General features: G+C 39.8%; 1 protein-coding gene and 1 long non-coding RNA gene across 2 annotated transcripts in view; both read right to left on the bottom strand.

Moving 5' to 3' along the window:
* The window catches only part of cfdp1 (craniofacial development protein 1), a 148,736-nt gene that overhangs the window by 55,079 nt on the left and 65,849 nt on the right, over nt 1-27,808 (bottom strand). The gene's annotated exons all lie outside the window — the stretch shown is intronic.
* On the bottom strand, nt 666-22,371 carry LOC138744814 (uncharacterized). The gene is made up of 2 exons (XR_011345770.1): nt 22,119-22,371; nt 666-1,186 (listed from the first exon to the last, which is right to left on the bottom strand). It is a non-coding gene; the product is annotated as an uncharacterized lncRNA (long non-coding RNA).

Here is a 27,808-nt window from a genome sequence, read left to right as displayed (position 1 = left end):
ACTAATTTTAGTGCTTTAAGTCTGCCACAATTGGGAAAGATTAATCATGTTCAGTGCACAGAAGAAACGTGTTACTAACATGAACTTCCAATACCTGCTCATTTTCTCTTTATGCCAGTATTTTAGCCATGGTTGTAGATGTAATTTAATGAAGAAATTGTTCCCATTTGTTAAGGGAAGCATTGCAACTGCACACAAGAAACAAAAGCAAAACCAGGCTTTTAAAATGGGGGTGGGGAATAGGTAAGTTCTTCAGTACAGAATAACAAGCAGTGCATTGTTTTGTACATGTGTAGTTCACACTCATTAGTGGGGGATATAAAAATATAAAAGTCTAAAGAAGGAGATTAGAAATAACCATCTTGGACACAGGATCAAAGGGTGAATTGAATTAATAACATTCATTTTCTGCTTTCTCAAAACTCGTTCAGAATTCACCCTTTAAACGCTGCAGTGGCAATTCTACATTTAAATGGAAACCTGCAATAAAACACTTGATATTTTGCAAACATTTTAAAGATTTTTTTTGTTAAAAATTTCTCCCCATAGCATTGTATTATAAAGCACTTTCAGATTAGAAATGCAGAGGCTCAGTTTTAAACCTCCCAATGTAAAATAAATTGTAGTGAATTATCACGCATCAATTTGTTTACATTTTGACAATCAACAGGAAAAGCATATTTTATTGAAAAATAACAATTATATCTAACCAAAAGACAAACCAGCATTGGCAAATTGTCCCCCAGACCAATATATCAAAAAGGCTTCTATAAAAGATATCAGCAAGCACCTCCCACATTTTTCTTCAATAATCCTGCTAAAATTCAAACACACGGAAATCCATCAAATTATTTGTCAAATTTAGTTTAACTCATTCTTAACCAACAGAACATATTTACTTGAAATGTGTTTCAGCTGGTTAAGAGCTGAAAGTACAGCAAAGTTTCTTTCTACTTTCCAGAAAGGAGATGAATAAGCAAACTATTTTACATCGATTAGACTGGGAAAACAATATCATGGAAAAGCATTCTGTCCTGAATTTTATAATGTAACAAGAATGAAGCTAACAGTAACTCTGGGATTTCTGTGCCTGAAAGTTCAATGTAGAAATTCTCAAGTCCCTGTCATTGATTCTGTTCATCTGGAGGCTATGATGCATTTGTTGCATAAGGTTGAAGTGAGGAACCTGAATTTAAAATAAGAATTCAAAATATTTTAAAAGTATATAATATTGCAGCTATTATCAATAAACACTGCAATCTTTATTTTGCATTCCAAAATGTTTAAAATTTAGTTCAAATGTATTTTCTATTTCCTGGTTTACTGTCAGAATTTATTATTGACAGACTGCTCAGCCAACTTGATGACATCATATCTCGAAGATGCAAGGGATCCCTTGGAACTGATGTCTATAATAGCTGAAGTTAGGAAATTTTGTTGGCAGCTTTCTAGGATGTCAATGGCAAGCTCTATCACAGAGCCACTGACGACAAGATCCAGACTACAATTGTCAATAAATTCAGTGAGATGTATTGACAGTTCTAGGTTCCAAGAAATGAAAAATTAAATCAGCATTGAAATGAAATCTAGCTCTGTTGCTTGTCTTCCTCACAGCCTATTTGGCCCTGTAGAGGCTCAGTGATATCTTTGCTTCCAAAGATTAAGAAATAAAACTGCAAATAAACATTTCCAGAAACAAGCTAAATAAATACACGTTTTTAAAAAATCCCTGGATTTATTTTATATTCTTAGTATTTCACTCATTAACAAATCAGTCTTGTTTGGAGGACATAATATTCATTTACTCTGAAAACATTCAGTTAACAAAATAAGCAAAAAGCAAATCAAATAAAACTGCAACCAAACAAAATGGATGTAAACACACAGAAAAAAAAATTCAGATTGATGCTTTATGTTCACAGGGTCCTTCGTTGGCTGTTTGTAAAATACCAGCCAAAAGAATCAGTGGAAAAATTACAGCCCCCTTAATGTGATGAAAGAATCCCGTGGAGAAACAGATCTTTGTCTATTAAGAGCAGACCTGAACACAAGCATTAGTCATCTGTTGGATTTACCTCCACACATTCAGTTCCAAATTAGAGAGAAGATCTCAATAGTGAAAAATGTTGACTGTAACTTACCCTTTCTCCTCCTCCCCCCCCCCCCCCCCCCCCATTTGTAAGCAGAGGGGTGACTGGGGATGAGAAGCAGAGACAATTATCAACCTGCTCACCAGAGAATGGTTTAAAATTTAAATACTTTAATGGGATTATATGCTTCTGACTTTATTAGGATTTGAAATTTGTGCTAATACATTGGGTTCTCCAGCTCTTGGGAAAGCTCAGTCACTGAAGTGGTAAAAGGAAAAACAGACTTAATGGGTTACGGACCTTCTAAGGGCACGCCAGAACCACAATCAAAATCCTCCCCTCCCATCTTTTATTTATCACATCAAATTAACCCAATTAAAGCTGTATAAAGCTGTATACAATGTGAACCAGATACCTGTACCAGATTTCATGGTTAATTATCCAAAGCAGAGACTACCATTAATAAAACAGAGTTACAAAGTAATTAACTGGCAAAATAAACACAGCATGACACACTTGGCATTTGCTTCAGAATTAAACCTGTATTATTAAGTGCTTTCATGAGTGCGACCAGTTTCAACAGCATCTTCTCTCTCTCTCTGTAAATCAAAATGGTGACGCTGCCACTGGTGCAGACCCGCAGGGAGCAGAGACACAGTGTTTCCATGGGGTCCAGCCATCCAGTCCAAAAACCGTAGGCTCCCTACAGGCTTTAAAAAGCTTGTTAAAAGAGCCAATTGTGGTTTTATTTAAAATCCCACAACTGTGAGGTCTACGCCCAAGATGGAAGCGCCTATGATCGGCAGCAGCCACAAGGTGCTGCAGACTCTGGGGAATCAGAGGACTGGCACAGACCACCACAAAATAGAGAGACAACTACCCATCTGAGAAGAAGCAGATAAAAGACGACCCATGGGAAAGTGACCAGTGAGAAGCTCTGAGGCTGAAGAACACACAGGCGGCAAGCTGTTGGCGACTCAAGGCAAGGAACCCATGGAGGTTGGTGGCTGCTGGCAACTGCGGTCAAGGGATTCACACCATGCTGGGGACTGACTCCAGATAGGCTGAAGTGGTATTATCAGCATTCAGAACCAGGATGCGAGAGGGTGCCAATGGCAGGGAAGGGTTCCTTTTGTGTCAGAGGTTGGATCTAGAGCTCGGGCTGCTGATGGCTTGGAATGGACACTGTGTGCCTGCAAGGGCTGAGGGAGTGCTGGAGGTGAATCCATGGACACACAGCGGCTCTAAGCGGACTCTCTTTTGCTTCTTTCTCTGACTGTGAGGCACTTCAGGCAATTTCTGCCAAAGGCAAATCAGTTTGCCTTACAGCAAGCAAAAACAAATTTTGTGTAATATTGCACTGTCTTTATTATATGACAACAAATTGAATCTTAAAATTACCATATTCTAAAATCAGAGTCAGAATGTATTTTATTGTCATGAACAAGTCAAGAAATTCGGTGTTTTGCAGCAACATTCATATAAACCACTTTACAACATCAATGAAAAAGAAAGTGCATAAAAAGTAAGGCACTGTTTTTGGTTAATTGATCATTCAATAATCTAATGGCAGTGGGGAAGAAGCTGTCCTTTTGCCATTGAGTGTTTGTCTTTAGACTCCTGTACCTTTTTCCTGATGGTAGCAGAATGAAGAGGGCATGGCCTGGCTGAGGGGGTACTTTGAGGATGGAGGCTGCTTTCTTAAGACACCGCCTCTTGTAGATGTCCTCAATGGAGTGAAGTCTGGTGCCTGTGATATCAGAGGGTTATTAACTAGACCTATGGAGTTTTTTCTTGTCTTGAGAGTTGGCACCTCCATATCAGACAGTGATGCAACCAGCCAGAATGCTCTCCACAGTATACCTGTAGATGTTTTTGAGAGTCTTCGGTGATACACCGAAACTCCTTAAATACCTAGCTGGCGAGCCTTCTTCTTGATTGCATCGACATGGAGGCTCCTGAACAAATCATCAGAAATGTTGACACCCAAGAATTTGAAGTTTTTGACCCTCTCCACTACTCAGCCCTCAATGAGGTCTAGGTTGTGTTCCTCTGACTTCCTCCTGAATTTCAAAATGATCTCCTTGGATTTGCTAACACTGAGCACAAGGTTGTTAGCATGACACCACTTAACGAGCTGATCTATCTCTCTCCTGTACGCTTCCTCATTACCATTTGTGATTCTGACAACTGTGGTGTCATTGGCAAATTTGTAGATAGCATTGGAATTGTGCCTGGCCACACAGTCATGGGTGTATAACAAGTAGAGCAGTGGGCTAAGCACGCATCCTTGGGGTGCGCCTGTGTTGATGATCAGTGAGGAGACGTTTCCATTCGTATTGACTGTGCTCTTCTGATGAGGAAGTCAAGCATTCACTTGCGGGGTGGAGGGTGCAGAGGCCCAGAATTTGTAACTTCCAGCACTGAGAGAATGATGGTGTTGAAGGGTGAGCTGTAGTTGATGAAGATCAGCCATACGTATTGAGCTGCTTTCGAGGTGATCTGGAGAGGAGTGGAAAGCCAGCAATACTGCATTGCTGTGGAGTGGCTGTGATGATAGACGGATTGCAATGGGTCCAAACCTTTAGGTATGAGTTAATTCTGGCTATGACCAGCATCTCAAAGCATTTCATCACCATAGAAGTTAGTGCAACTGGATGAGAGTCGTTGAGGCAGCTCCCTCTACTCTTCTTGGGCACCGACCGGGATGATTGATGCCCTTTTGAATCAGGTGGGAACCTCTGACTGCAGCAATGAGAGGTTGAAAATGTCTGTGAACACACCAGTTAGTTGGTTGGTGAAGATTTTCAGTACCCTGCCAGGTATGCCACCAGGGCCTGACGCCTTGTGAGGGTTCACCCTCTTGATTGATGTTCTGACATTGTTCTCAAAGACAAATATCTCAGAGTCCTCAGCCTTTGCAGGGATTTTAGTCGGCACTGTTTGGTTCTCCTTCTCAAAGCGGGCATAGAAGGTCTTCAGGTAATGAAGTATCACAGCTGTCTATGGTTTTCACCTTTGCTTTGTCGGCTGTAATGATCTGCACTCCCTGCTATAGCTGGCGTGTATCTGTATCTGTCTCTAGCTTCCTCTGGAATTGCTACTTTCCTTCCGTTATGGCCTTCTGCAAGTCGTATTTGGACTTCTTGCAGATATCTAGATACCTGGCCTTAAACACCCCTGATCTCACCCTCAGCAAGTTGTGAATCCTCTGATATGTGCACGTGGGCACTGATGTGCCAGTTGATGAAGTAGACAAAGACAATGTGGTCAAACAATAATCATGGCTTTTATTAGCAGAAACTAACGGTACAGTAATGAAAGACAATGGGTGCAGACACAGTTATACCCAAGGGGAGTGTCCTTAACAGTAGAGATAATGCACAGCCAATGTTAGTACAGCAAGGTTCGCCAAAGGGAAGACAGACAGCTTAGCAGAGATTCACCACAGTCTCCCCTCAGCAGAAGAAGGATTAAAATCAAAAGGACAGCTGCTAGGTAAAATTTAAGCAAGCAGTACACGGATACCATATTTGGCATTGAGAATTTTCTGACAGCCAAAACACGCCAGTATCTAGCAGAGCAATCGAAATATAATTAGATGTTTTATGAATATTGTAGCCTCTCAGGTTGTTTACGAATTCTAGTTGATTTTCTAATTGGAACAGATTGTTTTGTAACCTTGGGAACTGATATAGGCTCTGGATCTGTAGTGTGGGAAGGTGGACTCGCTCCAGAATCGCCAGCGTGAGGCAGTGGAGCCTCAGCATGGCCATCTGAATGCTTACTAGAAGTCACAGGTTGGGGTGGGGGGGGGGAGGGGGGGGTTAAGTCCAACCTCTCAGGCTCAGTCTGAGTTGGGGTGCGAGGAAGGGGCGAACCAGGTGGGGCCAGATCTCTTAGGGGTACAGAGCCCGTGCTCCTGTCTGGGAATTTAACATGAGCATAATTGGGGTTAGTATGCAGTAGCTGAACTGGTTGGACTAGGGGGTCTGTTTTACACGCCTGAGCGTGACTCTTCAGCAGCACGATCCCAAGCTCAGATAAACAGGCTGGTCAGTCCATCACAGTTCCTGATTTCCTAGGTAAAGCAAACATACATTCATGAGGTGTTTGATTTGTTGCAGTACACAATAAAGACTGAATAGAATGTAGCGCCTCAGGCTGCACCTCCTGCCACCAGGTAACAGGGTAATCATGTGTCTTTAACGCAAGGTTAACAGTCTTCTAGACCGTAGCGTTAGCCCTTTCGACCTGCCCATTGCCCTGAGGGTTGTAGCTCATGGTACGGCTGTTGGCAATCCCCTTTTGTAGCAGGGCTCGGCTCAGCTCAGCGCTTATGAATGCTGAGCCTCTGTCTGTATGAATGTAACTGGGAAAACCAAACACACTGAAAATTCTGTCAAATGCCTTTCTGACAGATGTTGACGAGACGTCAGGGCAGGGTATTGCGAAGGGAAACCTTGAATATTTGTCGATTACAGTAAGGAAATATACATTTTTGTTGTTGGAAGGCAACAGCCCTTTAAAATCCAAGCTAATCCTCTCAAAAGGGCGGGTTGCCTTGATGAGAGTGGCCTCCAGAGCTTTAAAGTACTGCGGTTTGCATTCTGCGCAAACAGGACAGCTTTTAGTCAGTTTTCTGACTTCTTCCAGGGAGTAAGGAAGGTTGTTAGCCCTTATGTAGTGGAAGAATCTCGTGACCCCTGAGTGGCACAGTCTACTATGGATTCTTTTAGCCCCTCAAGCTGAGCACCGGCAGCAGCCCATGACAGTGCGTCAGAGGGATCGTTTAACTTGCCAGGTCTGTACTGGATCTCATAATTGTAAGTTGAGAGTTCTATTCACCAGCGTGCCATCTTATAGTTTTTGATTTACTTTTGTGTTTAGTACTGAACATGTAGGCTACAGATTTTTGATCAGTGACCAAGGTAAATTTTCTGCCAGCTAGAAAGTGTCTCCAGTAGCAAACAGCTTCAATGATAGCCTGAGCTTCTTTTTCTATGGCAGGATGTTTTAGTTCAGGTCTGCGTAACATGCGAGAGAAGAATGCCACCGGTCTGCCCTTTTGATTAAGGATTCCTGCCAAACCACAATCTAAGGCATCAGTTTCCACTTGGAACAGAACATCCTCATCAATGGACGAGAGTGCAGCTTTGGCAATATCAGCTTTAATTCTCTTGAAAGCCTTCAAGGCCATAGCAGAGAGAGGAAAAGATTTAGTGTCAAACAGAGGGTGTGCTTTCATAGCATAGTTACGAACCCATTTGCAGTAGAAGGAAAAGAATCCCATACACCTTTTAAGGGCTTTTGCTGAGTCTGGGGGGTGGTAACTTCTTAAGGGGAGCCATTCTTTCTGCATTGGGACAGATTTCGCCCTTTTATTTCCTTCGGGGTTCCAGCACTCCTGGATGTTTCACTTTCGGTTTCTTGCATTTCACTGGACCTCATAGCACCTCTCAGTGTTTTGGCTAGAGTGACTGCCTGGTCATAGGTTAAGGGTTCCATCTCCAGCAGCCTCTGACGGATGTGACTGGAGTCGATTCCCTTGACAAAAGCATCCAGCTTCAAGGCATTGCAGTGCTCTTGCACATTGACTGCCCTGATATCACATTCGTTTGCCAGTGAGTCGAGGGCTAATGCATAGGCAACATCACTTTCCCCAGGTTTCTGGCGTCTAGTCAGCAACTGGTGTCGAGCAAGCACCACGTTCCATGGCGCCACATAATAAGCAGATGCTTCCGGGCTATAGTCAGAGTGGGAGCTCCTTGCGTTATGGCAAAATGGACCTCACCCAACAGGAATTCAGGTGGCCCCACTGTATCACCTCATCGACCACGTTGTTTCGAGCCATGTAGTAATCAAAACAAGCAATCCAGTGGTTGAAAATTTCTCTAGCCATTGGGGCAGACTGGTCAGTTATCAGCCACTCTGGCTTGAGGGCTGCATCCATTTCTGCTAATAAAATTGAAGTGCCAGTTGATGAAGTAGACAAAGACGATGTAGTCAAACAATAATCATGGCTTTTATTAGCAGAAACTAATGGTACAGTAATGAAAGACAATGGGAGCAGACACAGTTATACCCAGGGGGAGTGTCTTTAATATTAGACATAATGCACAGCCAATGTTAGTACAGCAAGGCTCGCCGAAAGGAAGACAGACAGCTTAGCAGAGATTCACCACAGGGACACACTTGTCCATGCAGGTCTTGATGAAGTTGGTGACACCTGCTGTATATTCATTCAAGTCTATGGATGAGTTCTTGAATATGTTCCAGTCCACCTGGTATGGATGTGCCATTGTTCAAGACAAGAAAAAACTCCAGAAGGTTGTTAACTTGGCCTGTGACATCATGGGCACCAGTCTTCACTCCATCGAGGACATCTGCAACAGGCAATGTCTTAAGAAAGCAGCCTCTATCCTCAAGGACCCTCACCACCCAGGCCATGCCCTCTTCACTCTGCTAACATCAGGAAAAAGGTATAGAAGTCTAATATTGAGCCCTCAGAGGCACAAGACAACTTCTCCTCCTCTGCCGTCAGATTCCTGAATGAACAATAAACCATAGACACTACCGTTCTCTGTCTTTTTATTTATCTTGCACTGTTTTTAATTATTTTGTAAGGTGGTCTATATCAACGTTTGGACTATGAAGCTACTGTAAAACAACGGATTTCATGTCATTTCTGATTCTGAATTTGTTTACAAACATAATCACTTCGCTGACTAGCATAGATGCTTTTAAAAAGCCAAGTAAGCATGCAAGTTCAAGAATAGAATATTTATTGGTAGGCTGAGTCCATTGGTAAGGAAAGGGTTACATGATGCATAAACATCAGTATAGACCACTTGAGCCAAATACTATTTCTATGGATTAATTCCATATATCATGCAAAAACTCATGACTGTTTAGAGGTAACAAATGATTTTTCGACTCCCAAGTATAAACACTGGTTCCATTCCTAGTAATTATTTTCCAAGTCAAAATGTTCCGGATTTAAGACCCAGTACAATACCTTAAACAGAAAATCTCCTACAAGCCTCACCTTATTCTTGAATGTTCTCTCAGGTGAAGATAAGGCTTATTCCAAACAACTTTACCAAATAGGTCATCTGGTCTATCACATTAATGTTTGCTAAGAGATCTTGCTGTGTATATTGACTGCTGTTACCAACCACGCGACAGTGACTATACATCGGAAGTACCTCATTGGATGTGAAGTATTTGTAAAAACATACAAGGGACAGGACAAGATGCTCTGTAAATGTACGACATTATTTAATCAATTTCTGCGGCCCATCATTCAGTGCAGATTCACAAAGCATGTCAATGCATTACAGAGTAATTTTTGTTGTTTTTCTACATAGGAAGGATCAGTGGGGAAAAAAGGATTTCACAAACAAGAAATAGCTATCAGAGCCTGCAGTAATTTCCTTACCCCTTTGAAGAGGAGACTTGAGCATTTTAAAATGGCACTCCACCCTGAGGAAATGACAGTGGTATCCAAACTCACACCACACCCTACTTAACTTGATCCCTGAAGTATCACCACTCTATATGACTAAAACTTTTCGCACATCATCATGTTTCAAAGTCAAACGATTCCAGCTGTGTTTTCTAAAGAAACAAATTTGACAACCACTGCCTTTTACATCAATGGGAAATATGGCAGCTAATTTGATGTGTTCCATTTTTAGCTCTTATAACAGTTCCAAGTTTAAATTCAAAATGACACTTACTATTTTTAGTCGATTCTATATTTGAACGAATGTTCCAAATATTACAAAGAGTAAAATCTTAGAAAAATTAATATTTGCAACAATTATGAAAAAATGGCAATGGCTTAAGTCAAGCCTCTTATTGGTTGTCAAATGGAAAAGAAAGAATTACATTCATAGATCTGCTTCATGCACTTTTCTGGAGGTGCCAAATACTTTCCAACCAATAAACAGAGCAATCTTAATTTTCACACAGACAGCTCCCATAAGCATTATCTGAACTAATAATCTGCTTTTCTTTTTAAACAGTTCAATTGAGTTCACAGATAAATATTGATCAGGACGAGGTTAACAACACGTTCATCACAATTCTCCGCATAGGGGTCTTTTATAACCACTGAAGAGAGCTGACGGGCTAAATATCTCAACTCAAATTTTTAGCAGTACAGCACTCGTTCAAACATTGCACTTGGATTGTCAGCCTCAAGTTCTATGCTTAAAGCTTCCTGATTCTGTAGGGATGGTGCTATCAACTGAAAACAGAATTAAAGGTGTGATGGTTAAAATTGTGCTCTGCCCCATCTGTGTTTTTTTGATGCTCTTAAGGTTGCAGAATGACATTGCACAGTGCAGGCACCTACATTGTCAAGTTTTTGACACGCTCATGCATTTGCTACTTGCCAAATAACACACAGCAGGTGGGTACTGATTAGACGCCATTTTGAAGCATCACACTCCAGCATACATCGCATCTGAACTTTTGTGTTGTAAAATATTATGTTGAACCTCATGAAGGAATCAACATAAACTCTAGAACTTTGGTAATACTTCAAGAACAAATATTTGGATACACTTTTGAAGCAATGTGAGGAAAAGCCAAGGTACAAGATACATCTTCATTTTATTCTAAATGCTGTCATCTTCACTTTGCAAAGTCTTAATCAACATTTACCTTCCAAGAGAAATTGTGCAGTTGGTTAATAAAGTAATTACTATTCTTGTTGTCACAATACACTGCCACAAATGCAGTTTAGCTCATTTATTTAAAATACCATGGATAGTTGAATGAGAATTTCTGTGCTTCTTTTCAGTCTTTCAGTGTGCAATACACTTTTCTCAGTCTCTGCTGAGTAGTGAGTAGTGTTAGGTCTGCTTTGTTCATGAATGAGTGAGACAAACACCAGACTGAGTCGAAATCAGGGTTCTTTGTTCTTTATTACCGGATTGTAACACTTGCAACTAACAATGTTAGTCGGAGAATGCATTCTGCCGTTATCAGCAAAATGGTGATTTTTTTATACCCTTGGATACGTGCTTAGAACATCATCATATCATTACTTGTCCAATGACTAAAACTGTTGCTATCCTTTCCCTGCTAGCTTCCTGCCTCTCAATCCATCAATGTCTCTCTTATCTTGTAAGTACAAGGATGCATTCACATCTTGTTACAGCCCTGCACAGGGTAACTCCTTACACATTCCCATCTCATGATGTTTTACCTTACAGTAGGCACATGGTAAATTAACACTTCTCCATCCAGGTCCTGAATAAAATAAAAATAACGCAAAACTTTTTGTCACAATCAACATGAATTTAGTGTTAGTCAAAAGCTCAATAGCAAGGCTTTATTTGCTAACAGGATGTTCGACAGAAAGATGCCTCTACCGGGGATTTAGGTGCAAAGATTAAGTCCTCACCAATAAGGGCCAAATGGGTGACACGATTAGCGTAATGATTAGCGCAATGCTATTACAGCTCCATTGACACGTGTTTGAATCTGGTGCTATTTGTAAGGAGTTTTGTATGTTCTCTCCGTATCTGTGTGGTTTTCCTCTGGCTGCTCTGGATTCCTTCCACCCTTCAAAATATATGGGGTTGAATAGGTTAATAGGTATATCTGGAGGACAAAGGCTCGTGGGCTAGAAGGGCATGTTAAGTGTGCTGTCTGTCTAAATTATATATACTGACAGGTGGCTTAGCCAGCTTTTAATTATAATAGTGGTACAGTTAGTGTAGTAGTTAGCGTAATGCTGTTACAGCGCCAGCAACTGGGGTTCGTATTTAAATTTTGTAATTTAAGGAATTATCTTATTAAAGTGAACTTTACATAATAAAGAACTAAAATACTGATTTTTTTTTCAAATTATTTTACATTTTGCACTGTCCTTTGCCTTTTAAACTGTTCATTCTTATTGCAGGTATACGAGTTAGGCATTGTAATGGTGAGTCTCAAGCAACCAGAAAATCCGCATATCCAGCATCTACCAATCTCCTTAGGTGCCGGATACCAGGGGTTCCACTGTACTTTGAAATTATGCACTTGGCCATCACTTTCTTTGGCTGTAGCTTACAACTCTGTTGAGAGTTCACCTGTTAGACTACTCATTGAAGAACACTCCTCAGTGTACCAGGTAAATAATGTGACAAATAGACTTGAAATTTATTGTGGCAAATTTTAAAAAAATACTATGAAATAACCAATCACAATGAATGCTGTAATTCGGGTCATATGGGCTGCGTTATAACCAGATACCATTTGCTAACATTTCATCTCAATTTTACAGTGTACATGGAACATTATTTTTCTAAATATGCTCAAACTGTGCACCAACTAATTCTTCCTTTTTTCAACCTGAGAAACAATAGAGAAGAAAGGAACCAGTTTAAATCCATTCAATTCTGATGGTTTAAGCACACAAAATACATGGAGGAATTCCCAGAGACAATAGTGGACACAGCATAGAAACTGGCCCTTCAGCCCACTGAGTACATGCCAACGTTAACACTAATCTTACATTAATCCTTTTTTTTTAAAAGCTCCCCACATTTTTATCAACTCCTCCAGATTTTACTACACTACACAAGGGACAATTTACAGCAGGCAATTAGCATGCCCTCCCATGTCTTTGGGATGCAGAAGGCAGGAAAACAAGGTACACGGAGGAAACGCTCGCAGACAGAGGGACAGCATAGAAACTTCACACAGAGCTCAGAAATGAACCTGTCTGGCACTGCAAAGCAGCAGCTCTACCAACTGTGATACAGTGGTGCCATAAGGTTCCTAATAGCAGTTATTTTGAAGGATATTTCATTCAAAATAACCTAATGAAGTGACAATTCAACAGAGAAAACATACAACTGATCAAGCCTCACCCTCAGATTGTCATAAATTACAGCTAGTGTTGTGTTATTGCACGTTATCTTAAAATACCTCCTATTTTGATTGTAGGTTGAATGTTCAATGCCATCAAAACAAGGCAATTTTCCTTGTATTCTCACTAGCATTCTTCTTTAAACATTATTGATGAAGTGGTCACGACATTTGTCCAGAGAACAGTTAATGGAAAGAAAGTCTTGCACTCTCCCTTCAGGTTGTCTGAGTCAATGAAGCATTTTGTGTTATCATTATTTACAGTGTAAGAAACATGGCAAAAACAGTGCTACAGCTTGATCTAACAAACAACATCACCATGTGCAAATAAACTGGGGTTTTTTTGGTATTGATTATGGGGTAGACATTAACCAAGACCCCTGTAGCCATTGGAAATCAAAATCAATTAATTGTATGGGAATTACAATGGGATATCTTTCAACCAATGTTGAAATTATACATTATTGATCATTTTGCAGATAGTTTAGCTGCTAGATCTGAGAATAAGCATGATGCACAGAATTGACAGAGGATATAACACAATCATCAGAATTGTAAATGGCAAAAGAAAATGATTGAAATGCAGCCAATGCAAATGTGAAGGTGAGCAAATTTAAATATTTTCTGATAATCACAAAGGGTATTCTTAAAGAGTCAAAATTTGATGCCAAAGATTTTATCTCAATTTTGACTGACCACCTTCCCCCACATTATTTATCATATTTCCCTGCTTTCTTCTTTAAAATCTCCTCAAATTCCTCACAAAGCATAGCCACTGGTGAGCCTTCTTCATGATTGTGTCAACATGGAAGCCCCAGTATAGATCTTCAGAGATGTTGACACCCAGAAACTTGAATCCTATCCCACTACTTACACCTCTGTAAGGATGATTTGTGCTCTGATTTTCCCCGACTGAATTCCACAATCATTTCTTTAGTTTTGTTATTGTTGAATGCAAGGTTAGAGAAAGAGGGGAAGAGGACCAGGTTTTGAAGCTTGCTGACCTGGACGAAGGGGATGATGGTGTTGAAAGCTGAGGTGTAGTTGATCAAAAGTAGCCTGATGTTGCTGTCGTCCAGGGCTGAATGGAGAGCCAATGAAAGTGCATCTGCTGTGGAATGATTATGGCAGTCGGCAAATTGAAGTGGGTCCAGATCTTTCCTTAGGGGAAAAGTTAATTTTGGCCACAACCAAACTCTCAAAGCACTTCACCACAGTAGATGAGAGAGCTACTGGGCAAAGATCATTGAGGCAGCTCCCTCCGCCCTTCTTGGGCACCGGGATGATTGATGCCCTTTTGAAGCAGGTGATGATGAGAGATTGAAAGTGTCCCTGAACATTCCAGCTAGTTGGTTGCCATACTTATAAGGAATGTTTGGGCCCCCAAAATAATGGTGAGGGAGAAGTTGCAAGTGCAAGTGTCCCACTTGTTGCAGTCACAGGGGTGTAAGTACTAAGGGGGCAATTCTATTTTTTTTTTCAATACTTCCATCGAGTATGCAACATTCACTGCAGATTTGCACCTTAATAAACAATGCAATACAGTTTTAGCTGGATGCTCAAGTCTTGGAGTAAAGCTTGCAATCAATCTTGTAGTGAGAATCTAATGACCATATCCTGAAATTCCCACAATTCAGTAAATTGGCCATTTCTCCAAGAGCCCATGTACATTTATTTCAGTTTATCTTTTGTAAGGGAAAAAAATTAAAATCTATTCAGCTCAATTACATATTCAAAACTTTTCCTCATTCAACAACTAATCAGGCCTAAATTCTTATAATCACAATGTGTACAATCAGCTCACTGCAGGCAAGATATACATTTTTTTAATCCAAATATTAGATTTACTAAAACTTAGTAATTTTATTTTGATAATACAGGTTGAATACCCCTTATCTGAAATGCCTAGGAAATGTTTTGGATTTTGGAACACCATTTTAAAAATGCACTCAATCACTCAGACTTAAAGATACATTCATTCACATTACAATACAAATATTTATATATGCACAAATTAACTGAAGTAGGCATATATTGAAAAATCTACACTCAATAATGCACTACTTATGTCTGCTAGGACCCGTTCTCTGATCGGGATTTTTGAACTCTATTACATATGACCTTATGGGACCACGGATGAAAAATGTTTCAGATTTTGAATCATTTCAGATTATGGGTATTTAGATAAGGGGTATTCAACCTGTACTTCCTTTAGAACATGGAACATACAGAACAGAAACATCTTTTTGACTCATGATATCTACAGTGAACATGACGCCAAATTAAATTTCTGCTGCTTGAACATGATACATACCCCTTTTTTTTTTGCATATTTTCAAGCATCTATCAAGAATCCTCTTAACAACCATGACCATCACATCTGCTTATGACACTTCCCCCAATGGTCTGTTCCTGGCACCGACCACTCTTTGTGTAGAAATCTGCACATCTCCCCTAATTTAATCCTACCTTAAATGCATGTCGCCGATTATAGAGCAAGGTGATGTGCCACTGGCACCTACCACAATGAAGTGCTTTGAAAGTTTGGTAATGGAGCGAATCAACTCCCATCTCAGGATGGACCTGGACCCACTTCAATTTGCCAATCGTTAAAACAGGTCAAAGGCAAGTGTCATCTTGCTGCCTGCCACTCTGCATTAGATCACCTAGCTCACAAGGTCACACGTCAGGCTGTTGTTCATTGACCATAGCTCGGCATTCAACACCATCATACCAGCCAAGCTAAAGGATCTGGTATTCTATTCGTCCTTCTGTAACTGGATCCTCAAATTCCTCATCAACAGACCTAAATCAGTGCAAATCGGCAACATCACCCCCTCCATGCTGACTATTAACATGGGCACCCCAAACTGTATGTTTAGTCCCCCACCTGCATAGCAAAGTTCCAACTCAATCTATAAATTCTATTATGACACCACCTTTGTTGGCTGGAATCAATGAGTCAAAATACAGAACGGAGATTGAGAATATGGTTGGGTGGGGCCAGAAACACAATTTTGCGCTCAACATCACCACGCCCAAGCAGCTTCTTGTTGATTTTAGGAAGGAGAGGCCGAGAGAACACATACCTGCCCACATTGATTGGGTATAGGCAGAGAGGGGTGGGTAACTATAATCAAATGTTTACAACTGCATTGTAGAAAATATTCTGACAGATTGCACCACAGTCTGGTTTTGGAAATTGAATGCCTATGAATGCAGAAGGCTCCAGAAGTTAACAAATATAGCCAGGTCCATCATGGGCTTCAACCTCCCATCCATTGAATACATCTATCTGAGTGAGGCGCCATCTCAAGTCAGCAGCCAACACCATAAAAGACACCTTTCACCCTGTTCCAGTTGAAGGTACAGAAGCCTTGTATTGGGAAGGGTTGTGGGTATCATGTGACAGCACCGCCCCCTACCTAGTCAGAGGACATGCCCCACCTAATTAGTCCCCACCTTGCTGTTTTTTTCACGTAAATTATCTGGACTGCACTCTCAAGCCTGCCTGTACTTGGCTTTGGGCCATTGGATGTTGTAATTGAATGAACCCTCCTGGCACTGAGCCATTTGCCCCTGCTAACTATCTATGCCCCTCCAGCTCAATAAAGGTGCCACGTTCTCTTGGTTCTCCCACTTTGTCAGCTTGGGACCACCCTGCTTTACTCCAGACCTATAAATGTGGAAGGGCACTGGAGAAATGGTTGGTAAGATGTGCACTGTTAAAAGGATTGGAAGCATTTAATTAGCATCCCTTGTAGCATCGAGCCATGCCTGCACTGAGTCGAAGGGTGGTGGGCCATCATAGTGATTTTTCCTTGATCATTGTATGTACCAGTTCAGAGTGAGTGTGAGAGTGTGTATACACACATCTATTTTGTTCCCACGCTTTTCCCCCATGTTCGTTATTAATTGTCCGCTACATCTTTCCCATGGCTGCTGGAAACTGTGCGTGTGTGCGAGCGCTGCATCAGTTACCATTTCCCACACTTGCCTTGTGTAAATAAATTCCTTCCCCATCTAAATTGTGTTTAGAGTCCTTGCCTTTGAGACCTACCAAACCTGTTTCCTTGCTCACAACAAGCCTCGAGGCCAGCTCCTCTAGATTCGAGAACAATTTCTTTCCAACAGCTTATTAGCTCTTGAACCTCCACTTGTTACAGTAATCAAGGATTATTCTGACCCCACGAAAGGATGGTCTCCGCGGGTCCAAAGTCACTTTTTTTTTGACACAAAGACAATTGAAATATTCATTATTTTTTTAATTTAATGTTGTTTTTTTTAAACGTTGCAGTTTTTTTGTTGTTTATGCACACTTTTTTTTAAACAAGGTGCCTGTTTAGCTGCAACAAGTCAGAATTTTGCTGCCATTTTACAATGTACATGACAGTATGAATCATTAATGGATTCTTCAATTCCTGGCCTTTCACTATGTTAATAATGAAGCAGGCAAAGGCTTCCAATTAGTCCAATTAGAGGTGAGGATCACTCGATCTGGACATGAGACATTTGGCTGCCAGCTTTTTAAGTTAACATGGCATATTGCTTAGCAGAAGAAATTCCCAGCATTTTCTGCTGTAGTTTGTAATATACCATAAACTTTTCACGTTTCCTAATGTCCTTCATTTTCTAAAGCTGGTAAACTATTGGATCATATGATTCAAATAATAGCACCATCCGGTTCACATTCCACATCTAAACAAATGTTAAACTGATGACCAAAAAAGGTTTCTCTCTTCACAGATGTTGCCTGATCTGCTGAGTATTTTCAGTTTCGATAAAAATCCCATTTAATTTAATACACAGCTGAAGAAGATTCTTTCATCACCGTCACACAATTTACAGGAGACAGTCATTCAGACCATTGGATCCATTCCAGCTCTCATTTCACCAGTCCCATTCTCCAATTCTCTAAACTTCCCTGCAAAGTATTCTCTCCCACATACCCATTTCCCTCCACCAAGAGAAATTTACATTAAATAATTAACCTACGAGCATGTCTTCAGAATATGTAAGAAAACGGTAGCACCTGGGGGAAAATCCATGTCTATACTGTGCAAAGTTAGAATCAAACCCAGGCTGCAGAAGCTGTGAGGCAGCAGTACTAATTGCTGTACCACCATGTCAATCTGATGCATCCCACCATAGTGAAAATTTCCAACTTCGTCATCCTATGTTTGAATGTAAAAAGAATCTTAAGAAAGAAATTAGAAAAGTTTTTAAAAAAAGGTACAAGGTGGCTATAGCGAACAGGGTGAAAATAAATCAAAAATCCAAAGGGTTTCTACAAATATATAAATAGCAAAAGGAAAGTGAGAGATAAAATTGGTCCAATAGAGAATCAGAAAGCCAAAATAAATGGGGGAGGTCTTGAACAATTTCTTTTCCTCAGTATTTACTGAGGAGAAGCTATATTGAACTGTGCAGGGTAAAGGAAGCAAAGGGGGTATACATGGAAACTATAGTGTTTAAGAAAGAGGTAGTACTGGAGCTTTTGAAACATATAAAGGTGGATAAGTCCCCAGATCCTGACAGGATTTTCCCAGGACCTTGAGAGGGGTTAGTAAGGAAATAGCGGAGGCTCTGGCAGTAATTTTTCAAATGTCATTAGAGACGGGTATAGTGCCGGAGGTTTGGCGTGTTGCACATGTAGTTCCTTTGTTTAAAAAGGGTTCGAGGAGCAAGCCTAGCAATTATTGGCCTGTAAGTTGGACGTCTGTGGTACATAAATTGATGGAAAGCATTCTTAGAGATAGTATATATATATGGAAGGACAGGGTCTGATCAGGGACACTCAACACGGATTTGTGCGTGGAAGGTCGTGTTTGACTAATCTTGTTGAATTTTTTGAAGAGGTGACTAGGAATGTTGATGAGGGTAGAGCAGTGGATGTTGTCTATATGGACCAGTAAGGCCTTCGATAAGGTTCCGCATGGGAGGTTAGTTAGGAAGGCTAAGTCCTTGGGTATTAATTTGGAGATAGTCAAATGGATTCAACAGTGGCTGGAAGGAAGGTGGCAGAGAGTAGTAGTAGATAATTGTTTGTCAGGATGGAGGCCAGTGACAAGCGGTGTACCTCAGGGTTCGTTATTGGGACAGTTGCTGTTTGTCATATATATTAATGATTTGGAGGATAGGGCAGTAAATTGGATTAGTAAATATGCAGATGATACTAAAATAGGGGGAACTGTGGATGATGAAGAGGGTTTTCAAAGATTGCAGAGGGATTTAAACTGCTTAGAGGAGTGGGCAGAAAGATGGCAGATGGAGTTTAATGCTGATAAGTGTGAGGTGCTCCATTTTGGAAAGAATAATCAAAGCAAGACATATGTGGTAAATGGGAGGGCATCGAAGAATGCGGTGGAGCAGAAAGAACTAGGAATAACGGTGCATTGTTCCCTGAAGGTAGTAGCGTATGTGGATAGGGTGGTGAAGAAGGCTTTAGTATGCTTGCCTACATAAATCAGTGCATAGAATATAGGAGATGAGAAGTAATGATGAAACTGTACAAGGCATTGGTGGAGGCCAAATTTAGAGTATTGTGTGCAGTTCTGGTCACCCATTTATAGAAAGGATATTAACAAGATAGAGAGAGTGCAGAGAAGATTTACAAAAATCTTGCCTGGGTTTCAGTATCTGGAATACAAGGAAAGATTGAGCAAATTGGGTCTTTATTCCTTAGAACGTAGAAGGCAGAGAGGGGATTTGATAGAGGTGTTTAAAATAATGAGAGGGATAGATAGAGTTAATGTGGAAAGGCTTTTCCCATTGAGAGTAGGAGAGATGGATATAAGAGGTCATGGGTTGAGAGTTGACGGGCAAAGGTTTAGGAGTAACATGAGGGGGATCTTCTTTACTCAGAGAGTGGTTACTGTGTGGAATGGGCTTCTGGGAAAAGAGGTGAAGGCAGGGTCAATTTTGTCATTTAAGAAAGAGTTGGATAAGTATATGGATGAGAGGGGGATGGAGGGATATGGGCAGAGTGCTAGTGTGGGATGAGAGGAGGGTACTTGGATCAGTGCAGACTAGAAGGACCAAACTGGCCTGTTTCCATGCTGTAATTGTTATATGGTTATCACAAATGCATATATTCACTTTGGACTCAGGGGCAAGACAGGATGGCTCATGACAGGAGTACTGCAGAGTTCCAATGCACATCCTAGATGGCAGTGGTTGCAAGTTTGGAATCTGCAGTTAAAGGCAGGCCGATGATCTGCTGCAACACATCCCATGGATAAAGCATAATGCAGCTATTACAGAGGAAGTGAACATCAATGGCGGCAGCGTGCAACTTATGGAATGTTATTGGAGTTTCAGAGTTTTGGATGACTGCTTAAACAACTGTCCAAATGGACAGTTAATTCAGTTCCTCATCATACAGAGCTCATCAGCCACCTGTCAAGTGGAGTGCTTCCAGGAATGGTACCACAAATATGTGTTTCACCACATGTCAATACAGAGAAGTAAATGCAACATCCTTTACACTCGAGTGATAACCTTTCTCTGCACAGCCCCCCAGTTAAATCTCAGATCTAGTAATGACTTGCAGCAAACAGCCTCTTTATTGCTCAACTTAATCTCAGATCAACCAAGATTAATTTCAGTTTGAATTGTGCCAGTGGCAGATTACTTCAAAACATTCAAAATTTATGAGTTTTTAAAACCACAGCTATTATTTTAAAACAATATTTAAAAATCACTTTTAAAATCAGCCTTTTGTCTCTCCATTTTTCTAAGAACTCAGTGGAAATGCATATTAATTGCCCATTAAAATCAGCACAAAATTAAGGTCGGTAATCAAGTATGCACGTATCTCTATGATGACATGATAATTGCTCATGTAATGGCAATCAAACCCTCTCCATCAAAAAAGGAACATCGTATAATTCTCCATTGAAGTACTGATTTCCATTTATTCAATATCTGCTCTAGATTCACACATCCTTACTGTTTTTTTCTCTCACTTCATTATTTGGTGAGAAACTGTTTATTCTGGTGTCCACAATGGTCCCAGAATCTCCATTGTTCTTATTATTTCATTACCAGCTCATCCTGTGCCTCAAAAGTCAAGCTAAAGGATACAGAAAAATGCCCAAACATCAGAACAATCTACAAGTTTGCATTAGTAAATCATGGTCATGTAGTCACACAGTATGGAAAGGTCTTTCATCCTAACTCACCTATACTGACCAAATTTACATTCTGAGCTCACTCTATTTGCCTCAATTTGGCTCTTAATCTAAACCCTACCTATCCATAAATCTCTCCAACAACCTTTTGAACAACAAAGTTGCAGATGTTTCTCTGGCTTCCTCTGACAACTCGTTTCAGCGCCAGTGACCGGGGTTCATATCCAACACTGTCTGTGAGGAGTTTGAACGTTCTCTCCATGTCCGTGTGGATTTCCTCTGGGTGCTCCAGTTTCCTACCACCATTGAAGAACATACCGGGGGTTGTAGGTCAATTGGGCAGCACAGACCCATAGGCTGAAAGAGCCTGTTATGTGCTGCATGTCTAAATCTTTTTTAAAATTAAAAGAAAAAAAATTCTCATAAACCTGCATCCCAAAATGCTTTCTGTGGATGTTATATTGATTTCATGTGCTTTCTAAATTAAGGTGCACAAAATGGTATACAATTATTCAACTGAACCCTAAGAAATCATAATTACTGAGGGTTGACGTAGAGTTTGTTATGCTGTCTAGAAACCATGACAATCAGCAGTAGTATGAAAAGAAATTGCTTTACTCAAAAATTGTGAACGCAGATCAGTGCAGCACAGGAACAAGAAAGCATGGGTTTAGTCCAATTTCCTGTGATAGAAATATACAACACAGCAAATAGTTTTGTTTTAAAAACACAAAACTGGAGAAACGCAGCAGGTCAAACTGTGCACTTAATAGAGCAAAGATAAAGATAAATAACCGTCATTTCAGGGTTGAGGCCGTCATCGAGATCTGCTTAATTAGGTATTCATATTTAGGTATCAACACCAAAATACAAAGTGGAACTATTATTGGAACCCTGATTATTCAGAAAAGTTATGAAGAAAATTGCAAAATTAAAAACAGTATGTTTTCAACAGAATATACAGCTTGAAAAACATATCCGTAACTATTTTACATTCTTAAAGATCATAAGCTTAATAACTCACAAGAGTTGTGTATCTTGAAACACAGGCCAAAATCTGCAATGCATTTTCAATCCAGCATTGGATTTTCTCCAGAAGTACCGCAGGTGTCTGAATGCAAGTCAGCAACACTTTGATCTTGTGAATTTGGCCCTGATACAATCGGAAGTCAAACACCACCAGAGGTTTCTAAATTCTGTTCAATGGAAGTACGTTTCAAGATGAGTGTTTGATTTCCAATAGATGGCTATGTTTAAAATTCATCCCTTGTTTGTCCATGCTCAACCTTCCATTTTGATTGAATCATAAACATTGATTGGCTAATAGAAGAAAGGTTATGAAGTAATAACACCAATGGAATTGTTCCAAAACACAAGAGATTTAGAACCAAAGACTTCTGCTGCTATTACATTAATGCTTGAAGAGTGCCACACAATTAAGCTTTTTTTTACAAATTACTTCATAAGAATAAATGGAATCAATCACAAAATTATAATAGACCATAATATAAATTATATTCAAATAAAATTACCACAAAGATAATTATTATTGTAGCCCCTAAACCATCACACATACATACTCAATACTCATTTTATTTTTAATAGAAGTTACTATGTTTTAGCTTAGGTTTCATATTGCATGAAAAAAAGTGAATGTTTACTTTGACAGGGGACTGTATTTGCAGTTATGGTACTTTAAAGGTCATCTCCAACCAGTTCTCATATGCTTCCAAAATCCCTTGATAACTTTATTAAATGATGTTCTTTGATTGGCATTGTAGTCAACAAATGCAGTGACTACAATGTCATTATTGTCAGGTGTTCTGAATGTGGATGAAGTGAGGTGACGATTTACATTCTGCCCACCTGCAGCTCAATTCTTTTTCCCAGGCTGTGTACGGCACAACAACCTATTCAATGATCCTGGAACCAGAGGATGATTCGGTTACACAGAGGAAGGAGTTGGTGGTTCTGAAGTGCTCATTTATCTGCAGCTTTTACTTGACAGCTTGACTGAAATTTTGCATTGTAAGTAATGCTTTTGTGAATGTTCATTTAATTTGTTTATAAAGAGGCAATGTTTATACAAAAATGACATCTGATGCACAATTTCGAGCATTTTCTCATCAGAACATGAGAAATATGAGTCAACCATATGGCTCCTCAAAACTGTTCCAACATTCAAAAAGATGATCCAAACTTGGCCTCAGATCCACTTTCCTGTCCTTTCCCCACAAGTTAAACTTGCTGACAGTTACAAATATCAAAATGTATTCAATGAAGAGAGAGAAGAAATGCACCCTTCATCTCTGGGAAGAAGAAATTTCTCCTCATCCCAATTTTCTTCGGAAATTGCACCACAAACCTCCAAATTTCTCCTTGTAGGAAAACATTCTCTATCCTGTCAATCCTTGATCATTTCTCATTTTTATTACTGTGAATTCTCACAAATATGTCAAACAAAGCACTGATTCTGCTTGATGGTATAAAGATTTCCTAAATATCCTGCTTTTTATTTTTAATTTCTGAAATTATTCCAGATTTTTCCTGCTTATAGAAATTGTTTACTGTTCAGTCATTTCCTGCTTCCCTCTCCACTTTGTTGAATTGGGGTATTATTACATATGCATTTTTTTCAACCCCTTGATTTTACCCAAGCTTCGGCCTACCACTAATCTTTGGAAATATTATATGCCTTTTTTCCAATTTGCCATCATCCTCATAGTCTTTATTTCACAAATGAATATAACTTTGAGAATTCAGTTCCATAAATGTCTTCAATTGCTTATCTTTTCATCTATTTTCCCAGACAGACATCTGTCTTTGTACCTTTTTATTTATTTTCTTAAAGGCACTATATTCAGTTTCCAATTCTCAAAAGGAATGTGAAATTCTATCATGTCACGATTATTCTTTCTCACAAGATCGTATAATTTGAAATAATTAAATCTGTTTTGCTAGATCTAAAATAGGCCATTTTCTGGCTAATTTCACAATGTATAATTCAATGAATGTACGCCAGCGAACCAACGAGGTGTTCAGCGGCTAAAGAACAGTCTGTGGGTGACTTACAGTCTGAGGATCCACACAGGCTGCTGGAGACTCACTCATGGGAACTACATATTGGAGCTGGGATTTGAGAGAGTGCTGAGGGCAAGAAGGGCTTCTGAAGGACCTCGGGCACGGAAGGCTTCCTGACTGCATTGGAGATTTGGATCTGGATCTCGGGTTGCTGAAGAGGCTCAGAGTGCGCTGGAGGCAAATCCACACAGACACTCAGTGTCTCTGAAGGGATATTCTTTTTCTTTTTTTCCTCTCATACTGTAAGGGATGCCAAGCAATATTAATGGTAACCTTTTTTTGTCTGCCTTATGACAGGCAAAGGTTAATAAGTATAAAATGTTCCTTAAACCATCCCCCCATCCGAGAAATGGTTCCAAACTTACTGCAAACTCATTCTAAGATTATGTTTGAGAATCTACATGAGGTTTGTAGTCATCTATGACTATTGCAGTATCTTTCTTACAACTCCCAGAGTGTTTCTACTCCCCACCAGTGAACTTCTTTCTTTTGGTAATTCCTAACTACAGTTGATTCTGCACCTTGATATCCTGAGCCACGATCGTTTCTCTTCACTCAGTAATCTTATTCCTAACTAACAGAGCAATCTATTCCTTTCTATCTATCATTTCAAAATGTCAGAGATCCAACAACACTCAATTCCCAGCTTTGACTTACACAGCCGGACAACAGTTATTAGTAGATTGTCCCAACTTACGGTCATCTGTGCAATTGATTCATCTATCTTGCAACAGGACTGAGTGTAATCAAATATTTTGTTACCCTTGTTACAGATGCACTCTCTATGCCGGAGTATTGCATTCCTGTTCCCAACTCCCATACTGGCGCCCTCCACAACTCTTGTCCTTTCTCACATCGAGGAAGCTTGGGAATATAGCTTTTAATTTGAAAGGATATGTGCAAGTTTGACAAAGGTAAAGAAGGACGGTTTTGCGTGTGGTGTCGCTGCCTCACTGCTCCAGCAACTTGGGGTCGATCCTGAATTCTGTTGGGTATTAATGTGGAGTTTGCATGTTCTCTCTGAAGACACCTGGGTCCCTTAAGAGCTTTGGTTTCTTCCCATATCACAAAGGTATGTCACTGATTGATCGGCTAACATGCCACTGAAAGTCGCACCTGCAGCAGATGGGTGGGGGCAAACGAGCAAGTTGAAGGGAAATAAATGGCAAAACACAACTTGTGGTAATTTTCTGACTCAGTAGGCCAAATGGCTACTGTGATTAAAGAATAATAATGAGGAGGATTATGAAAACCAAAATTCTGCAGATGTTGAAAATCTTTAGCAAAATAGAAAATGCTGGATGAGAAATGCCCTGTAGATTAAACATTTATCTGGAGAATGAAACAAAGTTCACGTTTCAGGTACATAACCATTCATCAGAACTGATTTTAAAAATATATGGCATGTTATGATGCAGATGCAATAAAGGAATCCTGAAAATTAGTGATGGGAAGAAAGAACAGAAAGGATGCTAAGAAGGAATGACTATGACACAAGGTAAACAGGAATGACAGTGTGATATGTAAATCAATACAAGATGAATCAAAGGAAGATAGAAAATAATTGTTAGCCAAAATGAATGCAAGGAACGGTTTAATTTGTTTATATTGGGTTTCACACTAGACAAGTCCAGACTAGTCTTCAAATCATCCAAAACACATTTGTACTTTTTCATTGCACCATCACATTAAATGGCTGCCAACATCAAAAAATTACCCCCATTGCTCTGGCCATGCTCCCTTCTTGCTGCTACCTTGAGGCTGAATGTAAAGATGCAAAGGCTCAAGAATAGATTTTTTTTAAACCCCAACAGCTTTCAGGTCCTACGAACCAATCCTCACCATAACACTACTTCGCTGCCAAAGATTAGTCTGGACGATTGACTCGGTGCATTTTTTGCACAACCAACTGTGAATATTTAAATTTTTTTCTCCTTATATGTTGCGTGTTTCATGTCCCTAGGAAATTGCAGCAAATAAGACATGCTTTGCATCAGTACACTTCATTTACACAAATGACAATAAACTTCAAGCAGTCAAGCAACACCTGTTTATTTATCCTCCTTTCACAATGTTCAGTGATGTCATATCCCCCACCCCCCAGTGAAACATTGATTTACTTGTATTTCTTTCAATTTAGTATAATGAATTTGCAATCTCCTCCACATGGGGCAAGCCAAGCACAGAATAGGCTCAATCTTGAGTTTATGATTGCATATCAATTCTTCCCACACCTCATTTCTAAATTAATTACAATGGCATCAAGTCAACAAAGGAATGTTTCATTATTTAGTAAGCTATGCAAAAGCCACGCAGCAATTTCCTGAAAAAAAATCCATTTAGATTTTAAATATTACCAAAAGTGCTGGAAATACTCAGGATGTTAGGCAAATCTGCAATGAGAAACAGTTGCCATATAATGTGTTCCTTTGCCTTCATCTTTGTTACTGAATTTCTCCTATTTTAGACCTTCCCCTTTGATCTTTCCTCCATTCCCTGCATCTTAAAAGGATTTAAACTAATTCCCAATTTTCAAACAAGTTTGCAACCTTGAAACTTAAGCATAGTTTTACTTCTCAGGTATCCTGAACAAGCTGAGCATTTACAGCATTTTCTTTTAATAGGATGTGGAATGTTTAAAATTTGTTATCAGCAATCCCTGTTTCCAGTTTGCCATCAAGTCCAATGCATTTATAGAAATGAAATGAATTAAACATTTACATGCAAATCAGTACAATCAACATTAAGTGAATTAAAAATAATGCAGACTTAAGGAGGTATTTTTCTGCATATAAGCATGGCTTTTCACTTTTGACTGTCTGTATAAAAGAAACTAAGAATGCAATTCATGTTTTGTGATGCACGACAAAACTAAAGGACAATGGGAGAAATAATGAAATAAAAGAGTCAAGGAAGATGGAAATTAAAATAACTAAATCATATTTTTTTAATTTAGAAATACAGCACGGTAACTGGTCCTTCTGACACACGAGCCCATGCCTCCCAAACACACCGATCAACCTATAATCCCCATACATTTGGAAGGGCAGCACACTTGGCGTAGCAGTTAGTGCAAAGCCTTTACAGCACTAGTGATTAGGAAGGGGGTTCAAATCCTGCACTGCCTGTTAGGAGTTTGTGCCTTCTCCCTATATCTGCATGGGTTTTCCCCGGGGGCTCCAGTTTCATCCCATAGTTCGAAATGTACCTGGGTGTAGGGTTAATTGGCTGTAAATTGGGTGGCAGGGGCTTGTGGGCCAAAGTGTCTGCATGTTTAAATTTAAAAATTTTTAAACTGGAGCACCCAGAGGAAACGCACGTAGACATGGGGAGAACATGTATCCTCCTTACAGACAGTATCAGATTTGAAATCAGGTCATTAGCGCTTTAATAGCATTCCGCTAACCGTGCTGCCCAACTAGTTGTTAAGTAGTAGGAAATTCATATTGGCACTAACTTTTTTTTTGCTTATCAAATCATGTTGGTAAAACAGCAGTTAATTAACCCTTTCATTCATAGAAGCTTTTATCTATGAACTTCAGTACAATGCTTACTTCATGAAAAAAAAGTCATAGGGAATTGCTCATTGTCAAAAATAATTGTTGAAATCTAAACATAATAGCTGCAGACATT

This window comes from Narcine bancroftii, chromosome 10, assembly GCF_036971445.1.
Source record: "Narcine bancroftii isolate sNarBan1 chromosome 10, sNarBan1.hap1, whole genome shotgun sequence".
NCBI lineage: Eukaryota > Metazoa > Chordata > Chondrichthyes > Torpediniformes > Narcinidae > Narcine > Narcine bancroftii.
The sequence above is the reverse complement of the archived record's forward strand: the minus strand, read 5'-3'. Positions and strand labels throughout refer to the sequence as shown.